General features: G+C 41.1%; 1 protein-coding gene across 1 annotated transcript in view; it reads left to right on the forward strand.

The window, feature by feature from the left end:
* Positions 1–4,185, forward strand: part of LOC135242865 (3 beta-hydroxysteroid dehydrogenase type 7-like) — a 31,858-nt gene extending 27,673 nt beyond the window's left edge. Inside the window, exon 7 of the transcript XR_010326492.1 lies at positions 2,790–4,185. The gene's annotated coding sequence lies outside the window, so the exon portion shown is untranslated. The remainder of the gene's footprint in view (positions 1–2,789) is intronic.
* The last annotated feature ends 4,728 nt before the right edge of the window (positions 4,186–8,913 follow it).

An 8,913-nucleotide genomic window follows, 5' to 3' on the forward strand; every position in this document is an offset into this window, starting at 1 on the left:
CTCCACTGGTTGCCTGTTATGGCTCGCATCAAATTTAAAACATTGGTCCTAGCATACTAGGCAGTCAAGGGATCAGCATCAGCATACCTCCACAAGATCTTCAAACCCTACATGCCAGCCAGACCCCTCCGTTCTGCTACCTCAGGACGCCTGGCACCTCCCCCTCTTTCCACTTGCGCTTCCCGATCAAGTCTCCTGTCTGCTCTGGCCCCACGATGGTGGAATTACCTTCCCGTGGAGGTCAGAACAGCTGAGACCCTGACCACCTTCAAGCGACAACTGAAGACTCACCTCTGCAGGCTGCACCTCTCCCCATCCCTCTGTACCTCCCTGTAATATCTAAATTGACTGTAAGCTTAGGGTTGTAACTAGGTAGCTGTTTCTTCGTTGACTTAGTTAATGCACTTGTGTCTTAACTACTGCTTGTATTTTTTGCATAGGCTGTGTTGTTGCTGTTCTTGTTTGTGTTAGTGTTAATCAGATGAACCCACACGGTCCAAGCTAAGCTATGTGGTTGTTCGCTGCACTTGGAACAAATTTTACCAAGCGATACCCCCCCCCCCCATCCCCACTAAAATCCTAGGCTTACTTCCCGGACTTCAGAAGCTTAGGTTAGCTGAAGGCGTGCCTACCTGTCTCGTTAAGTCTGTATATCTATGATTCACTCTTTTACTCTTTTTGTATGAATTAGCTATTCGGTTATCAATGGAGTAACGTAACTATTGGGACAGAAACATGTTGTTATACCATATCTAATCTGATATAAGTGTATACGTGGCAGTGGGCACTGTGATGGCTACTTCTATACTTGACTGGCTGACTGGAATTAGCATGAGTGCATCCAGTGGTGCTGTAGCCTCGTGCCCACAGAGCTTACTCAGCTTGCTGTAAACATTTAGAGCAAACATTACCTCAGAAAGTCAATTGTTCACAACTGCTTTAGGGCTGAAACTCACCCTAAAACATGCCCTCAATGTTTGCCTATCGTGCACATAATAGCCAACGCATGCTATTTACATTAATTCGCACCGACAAAGTCACCATTCAAGCTACTTTGAAGTTATTTGAAGTGAGGAACCAGACAGGCACACCCTTGCTTTTAAACAGCCATTTTTATAAACGGGCTTTTAGTTTGTTTATCTTAAGCAGGCTTTGCCCTCTCACACAAACTTGATGCGGAAACATAAGTCTGTCTAATACTCGAGGCCTCCGGCAATAAAAGTATTTGAGCAACTGGGTGAAACAGAACCTTCCTCTCGCAGGGAACCCATAGAGGCATAAAACATAACATACAGTATAACAGATATAGATCGGTCGGCTACTGGCAGAATACAGTGTGAAATAATCAACAATCCCCTGGCAATCACAAAAACAGCAGTCTTGAGCAGAGAACCAATAGCATCCCGGGTATGACGGATGATTTTTGAGTGTGAACATTAAACGTGAAACTAGAAAGAATGCACTCTATAGAGTGCAGGCCTCTGCCAAGGTACAACAATCTACCCTCGCATGAATGTGCGAAGCAAATGTCTCGATAATCAAGTCGTTACTTTTTGAGATATGTCTGGCCTGCTGGCAACACTAGAGGAAAGGTCATGGGGTCACAAAAATCCATAAGCAGGCGTGCTAAATTTTTTCTGTACAGGACAGAGATCTACCGACCTGTAGGTTTTCACATCAATCCTAACAAAGCACAGCTAGAGCAGTTTCTGCCCAACCCTGTTCCTGGAGATCTACCATTCCGTAGGTTTTTACTCCAACCCTAATAAAGCGCACACCCCATTTAACAGCTAGAGATCTCGCTGAGCTGCTAGCCCAAATTAGTAGAATCGGGTACGAGAAATTAGGGTTGTAATTTATTTCTTTATTATTTATTTGACAGGGACAGTGGGCAGCCTCTTGGTTGTCCCAGAGTTAGCCATCAAGCTAAATTTTACTGTCTTTGGGCAGGTGACAGTGAAAGACGGTGTGCGTATAACTATAAAATATTTGTCATTTAATACTTCTAAACCTGACACAGTTCCTTATACTGGTGGGTGTTGCGTTCCAAGTATCTCTTGCTACATTTGCTGTATTTGTTATCCAAATTCAGTTGATCTGTGTTGTAGCACACAATCACCGCTGGTGGATGTCCCAGTTTTCCTAGGCTTATTTGAATACTGCACAATGAATTTGTTCATTGGAGGAGGAGCAGGATCATAAGTTCTCTCATACATCCAGCACGTATTTGCAAGGTGCACAAAGTTACTGTCAGGAGCCCACTGAGTGCAATATAAGTGCTGAATAGAGATACAAGTGTAATGAAAGAGCTAGAGGCAGCAGTGTAGTATGATGGTTAGGGAACTGGCCTTGTAACCTAAAGGTCACAAGTTCGATTCCTGGGTAGGGCACTGCTGTTGTACCCTTGAGCAAGGTACTTAACCTGCATTGCTTGAGCAAAGTACTTAACCTGCATTGCTTCAGTATATATCCAGGTGTAGAAATGGATGCAATGTACATGTAAGTCACTCTGGTCATGGGCATCTGCTAAATGCCTGAAATGTATGTAATCTAACAAGGTAGAAGGATACAAGTTATAAGAGTAAACTAAACAGTAAACTGTCAAAAGATAGCATTCAGGGCCGCTACATGCTACCCATTGATCAGTAAACTGTACTGAAGCCAAACCGCTAGTTTACAAACCTGTTCTGACACACCCAGCGCTCACTCAACCGCTCTCTTTCTCTCGACACTGATTCCCTCCCTCTGTGTGTCTCGCTAACGGCCTGTTGCTCTGTTCCTTCGCGCAGCGCGGTGCCCACAGGAGCAGCGACAGCAAACCGCGACTCCGGTTTCAGGCACGCTGACGGGCACGCGCAGCCAGTGACGCGCGGCCCGGCCCTCGCAAGAGCGGACGCCGCCAGCGACACTGGATCTTGCCGGAGCCACTGACCTCGCCCGATCAACTTTCAGCGCATCGAGCTACAGTCGCAAGCCGCGCGGTTTCTCAGCCCCGTATTTACATGCTTTCCCCACGCCGTTAAAGGTTCACGGAAATGGCAGGGCATGCATTTACTCACCTATTTTCCTTTTAATGGCATTGCTTAACCTCTAATCATTCACATAGTTGCAGTTTCCCTCAAAGTTACACAAATGCTTTATTCTAGCCGTTCCCAGGCTTTACATTGTTGGAAGATTCAGTAGCCAATCAGTAGGCGGTGTTGTGCATATCCCGCTCTTACAGCTGGTTTCCAGCCCAAACCACTGAAAAGAGAGCAAACTTTTTTTTGTCCGTGACATTTCCTTCTGACATCTACGACGGCAATCGCAAACACGACATTTATTTTGCCTTTTTGTGTAGCTATTTCCATTGATAAAATCGCATTTATTACTATTATTATTATTATTATTATTATTATTATTATTATTATTATTATTATTATTTAATGGTAAAAACATTTACTTCATATCCAGGGAGATAGCCAACTACTTGCATGTTACATGACATGTGTAGCCATTTAGTAATACGATCGCATTTCAGGCTAGAAAATAACCCGTTAATCCAGAGAAATTGCCGAGTTGCCTTAGAATCTTTATCGCAACAGAATGTATCAAGGCTGGCAGCCCGGATCAAATTTGTTGTGACAGCTGCCGTCCAAAACAGACATCTGAGAGAAGCTGCCTGCGTGCGTGTCTCCCCCAAGGTGTTACGTCATTGTTTTGCAATGCGCAGATGTAGTAAAAACATGCTGGCTTCGATAAGCGGAATCGATAAGCTCGGAGCCATACGATTCCAATGAATAGGACAACTTGGAACCGGTTCGCGATTCCCATGCCTATTTAAATGTGCCCAGCATTCCAAGGCTTGTTGTAAGACTCAGTAGCCAATCAGGACTTGAATACAAGTTTTTTGTAGAGGGCAAAAACTTTGATATTATTTAATTTCTTTTGTTGTTGTTGAAATGTACCCAGCATTCCAAGGCTGTAGGAATCAGTAGCCAATCAGGACCTGTTTCAAGTTTTTTGTAGAGTGCAAAAACTTTAATATTATTTATTTGAATTTAATTTAATTTCTTTTGTTGTTGTTGAAAACACAGAATTCCAAGTCTGTACATTGTTGTCAGATTCTTTGTAAGACTATGCTATGCTGTAAATAGTTGTTGATTTTTTGAAATGTGTGTTGAATAAATGACTTATTTATTACAACATTCACATTACGTAGTTATATTTTCAAATCTCCAGTCAGCTGTTAGCACTGACTTAATATAGGGCCCTATGGAATCTGTGTTATAGCTTTTTTAAATTCTCAATTCCACGATTTCGTTGGTGATTCTGTTATCACAGAAACTATAGGGCCCTACCTTAATGCAGCCATCAGTTTGTCGCTGGCCCGCGCCGGGCCCCCATCAAAAAAGACACTTGGCCACCGGGCCGCCGGCCCCCGTCAAGATACTTGCCAACGGGCCTAACAACTTTTCTGGAGGAAACCCTGTGCAGATATTTGATGTAGCTAGCCAGACATTGTGAATAAACCGTTTTTGGTTTGCGTTAGTTTCAGCGGCTGTTCAAACTAATTCTAGTTTATAAACCATAATGCTAATGATACTTCCAGTGAGAATTCTTGAATCATAAACTCATGACTCTCTTTCTTAATGATGTTCCTAATGGTTGCTCGGTAAGCCTTGATCTTTTCATAACTGAATAACTCAAATCAACAATATTCCAGTTTCACGGAACTTCAACTTGGTGTCGCATCATCATCGAGTAAAAATGTCTGTAAATGCGGAACTGTGCTCCCTGCGCAAGCTCACCCCTCACGCCCACAACTTCATCTCTCTAAAGCTAGCGCCTGCCGTTCCTTCTCAAACCGCCAACTTCACAGGCTGGCCAGGCACCGCTGGTCAGGGCGAAGTAAGAAAAACTGCATGAGGGGTGTGGTGTAGCGCGACCGTTGGTTTATTTATACGCATATTTAAAAGCATGGGGTGTCACATGAATTAGAAACTGCAGGCCTATGCTTAACCCTCCTGTTCTGTTCATTTTTTAGGTACAGCAAAAATGTTCCGGGTCAATCCCCATACAGGGGGGGTTTGCAAATACATGAAATGAACTATTTTCATTTAAAATGTTGATTACACTAATTAAGGCCAGTAGAAGAAGTTTCATACTGAAAAAATAATTTTAAGAATTTTTCCTAGATTTTCAAACTTTAAAAAGGGTAAATTTGACCCGCAACATAACAGGAGGGTTAAGTTAGCTGGTGAAACCACAGACACCTTCAACAGCAGAAACGAACGCCAAGTCCTTGTTGATGAACAAGCCATCGTTACAAGAAGATTGTATGGAAGGGAACTGGTTTTCAGAGACCGACAAGATTCTTTAAGGCACTTATAGGATTATCTTTATGAGTACCACTGATTTAGTTGTGAGGGAATTATTGACCTCCAGCAATTAATAGTAGTGCACATTGCCAATTCAGAGCAAAGCAGAGCCCTAGCAGTGATACAGGCACTGTACTGAGCTCCGCTTTCTCGCACCGGTACATTTTTATGTGCTGTTTGCAATGCTGAAAATATAATTAACTTACTTATAAATTTGTTTATATCATAAAATATTTGTTCATTTGTTTCATGCATAAAATGCAATGCAAAATGCTTCAGATTTGAGGATAATGAATAAAGCAAAATGAAACCAATAAACAGTATACAAGATTCCACAATAAATACAGTAAGAAAATGAGGTAATTAAAACAAGGCAGAGACAAAATTTTAGAAATAAAATGAGAAACAGGCCATCATTAAAGCCAAATAAATGAAGATATAAGCGAAATATACCAGGCAATCAGGAAAGCGTACATTGCATTCAAAATGCATACCAGCGCGTGCATCAGATTTCCTGGCCACGTCAGGGGCCAGAATATTAAAGAAGGTTAAAGATATCATTTGCAAGAGGGTTTCGCAATGGAAATATTTACATAATCACTATTGTTTTCATAGCATTTCCAAATGTCCTGTGAGAATAACTGCAAACTTGTGCATTACCTAGTTGAAAATATTTCATTAAGGAGGCTATGTCCTGACAATAGGCCAGCACACATTGAGATACACCTTATATACTTAGGGTTAGGACAAAATAACCTATGCAGCATATCGAAAAAATTAAAATAAGCTATTTTTAAATAAAATCTGAGATGTCAGAACACAGCTCTATCCATGCCTGCACAGTGGAGGGTCTTGCTTTATTAAGCTTCACTGTATGTTCCACTGTGTGTTCCAGGTTCACAATTATTTGAAGAGTGCAGGTCCAGTATTTACACTTCCACATATCTGGTGTAATCTACAGCTGCAGAAGTGTTTTTTTTTTTTAAGCAGATGTGAAACCTGCAAAAATCAGCCTTTTTTTTTACTTTGGAGTTAAAATTAGATTGGAATCGACACTCAGCAGGCACAGACCTGAGTTGCAGGTAAACTCAGTCTTAGTTAATTCAATTAAAGATGTCCAAGAGTCATTTATGTTCAGCTTGTGGAAGGGCATCGAACATTGTTCAGTTCATGCCCGTAAGTGTCATGCTTTAAGTTAAAGAAAGGTGAAAAAGAGGTTCATTTGTACACTATGAAAACAACGGTAACAAATGTACCTCTCTGTCTTGGCCCTGTTTTTAAAAAAAATATCTCCCTTGAAAATTAGATGAAGACTAGTACATGATTCACACCATGTTTCACTTCAATATTGCCTACATTTCATGAGAAGACTTGGAATACTTTTTATACTGAAAAATGGCTGAAAATGCAGTTTGCTGAGATGCCACTGGTGGGGGTTTATAACAGGTCATAACTTGGTTGGTTGGCATCTATGGCATAGCTTAATGTTGATTGGGACTACGGTTCATAAGCAGGTTTTTCAGTATTTTTCAAAACATTGTAAATGCATATGGCAGCTTTGGATTTGTTTCTCTCCGAAAAACTATTCTTGCTTTCGCTCCCCTCTCTCTTTTACTCTACCATCTCTCTCTCTCGCTCTCTCTCTCTCTCTCTCTCTGATGCATCTTTTCGATTTGTTTCTCTGGGAACAAACACTTCAAAAGTTATGTCTTGTCAAAGTCTGGGTCCTTTATATAGCGCCCCCTTAAGGAATTATTGTGCCAAAATTGATGTGTGTCTTGAAAATACATTTTCAAAATAATAATAATAATAATTTTCAATTCGTGTTGCATGAAAATATATCATTTCGATGTTCTGATTCACATCCTTGCCCACTCACGCTCTTTCTCTCTCCCTTAATCTCTCACTCTCACCCCACATCTCTCTTCACTGCTTCCCTCCAACTCTCCTTTCCTCCATCTCTCTCTCCCTCGCTCTTTCACTCCCTCTCGCTCTCTTTCGTTAGTTAATCAAGCATCGGATCATCTCAGATACCCCGCTCTGCTGTAAAGCGGATATGAATCGCACGCCAGAAACAAGATCACACTCCTTATATAGACAGAACACGACAGCGTCCCAACGGGCATAGTACTGTACCTCCACACTGTGTCGCCGCTACCTCCCACAGACGGACCGCTACAGAGCGCCTCGACCGTATGTCTCTGTGCTGTCACAGAAAACAAAAGCAAAACTAAACAAAACTTAATTTTATCTTGGTGTCAATAAAACGATGATTACCCGATTGGGCCAGACAATACTTGTCATGCTTTAAAAACTTGATACAGCTGTTTATAAAATAGAGTGGCCTAAATTAGCCTATCCAATGGCCCATATCCATTTCAAATGCTCTGTCACCATGGGCGTAAATTCCTATATAACTAGTACTGACGTGTCCCTATCATTTTTTTGGCAATGTGATTTTGCCCCAATCGCTTTCACTAAATAAACATGTTAGAACAAAACGAACGAACGTCACTCTTTATATCGACGTCTGTAGGACCATGTGGCTACTTGTCGGATCTGTAGTCGTAGTAACATAGACTCAGGAGAGAATCGTTGAAATATGGTAGCTATTGTTGTTCACTACGTTTTAGCAGGCATGCAAAGATGATAACGTTCGTGAAAGATTTCGAGAAAAAGAGAAGTGATTGAAATTCGATCACGATGAAAAGGTTTTATAATGGTGCATCTAAAACTGTTTTCCCTCCAATGAAACAATTGAAATCTAAACGGTTAAACTTAAACTGATATATGTAGCCTATTTAGAATCGTGTTATTCACTTGGAATAGGCTATTAATGGAAGGTATTAGCTGATGACTTATTTGACTTAGGCTAGTTGTCATTTTTTCCTCAAGCAGGAAAAAGTTAAATCGGAGTTGAGGGAAGTTGCTGAACTTAAATAATCTGTAGAACAAATTATATTGAACAAATTAAAAATGTATATTTTTAGTATTTAAAAAATACATTAGCCTAAATGTATTCATAAATGTATTGGGGGCAACATATGAACTTATCTCAAATAAAAAACACCTCTTTCAGCATTAGATTTCAACACAATTCAAATAGTTCTCATAGAAAAACATTTAACATATCTACCGGACCTAGTTCTGACAAGAATATGAATTGGCTCTGTGCTGTTAGGATATTGTTACATGCATTTCTGCTACTGTGATTTTGTGCTTACATTTCTATTTCGTCTTTAAGCCGCCCAGCAGCAGCACAGCTTTGTTGTTCTGTTGAATTGAAATAAAAGAAAACTGGGTCTGAAGCCAGTAGACAATTGAGGAAGAATAATCAGTGTAAGATGGGAACTTCTGCAGTGCGAAAAGGATGTGGGCTGCTCATCGGGTTAGTCGTCTGGCTCTGCATGCAGACCGCAGACACGCGATGGATTCACTCGCGGGGGTGGAGACTATCAGAGATGGTGGCGAAAACGATAAGAAAGTCGTATTAGCGTTTTGTAAAACAAACGGCCAACCAAATGAAAACGGTGTCCGCAACAGCGCATGATGA

This window comes from Anguilla rostrata, chromosome 17 (assembly GCF_018555375.3).
Source record: "Anguilla rostrata isolate EN2019 chromosome 17, ASM1855537v3, whole genome shotgun sequence".
In the NCBI taxonomy this organism is placed as follows: Eukaryota; Metazoa; Chordata; class Actinopteri; order Anguilliformes; family Anguillidae; genus Anguilla; species Anguilla rostrata.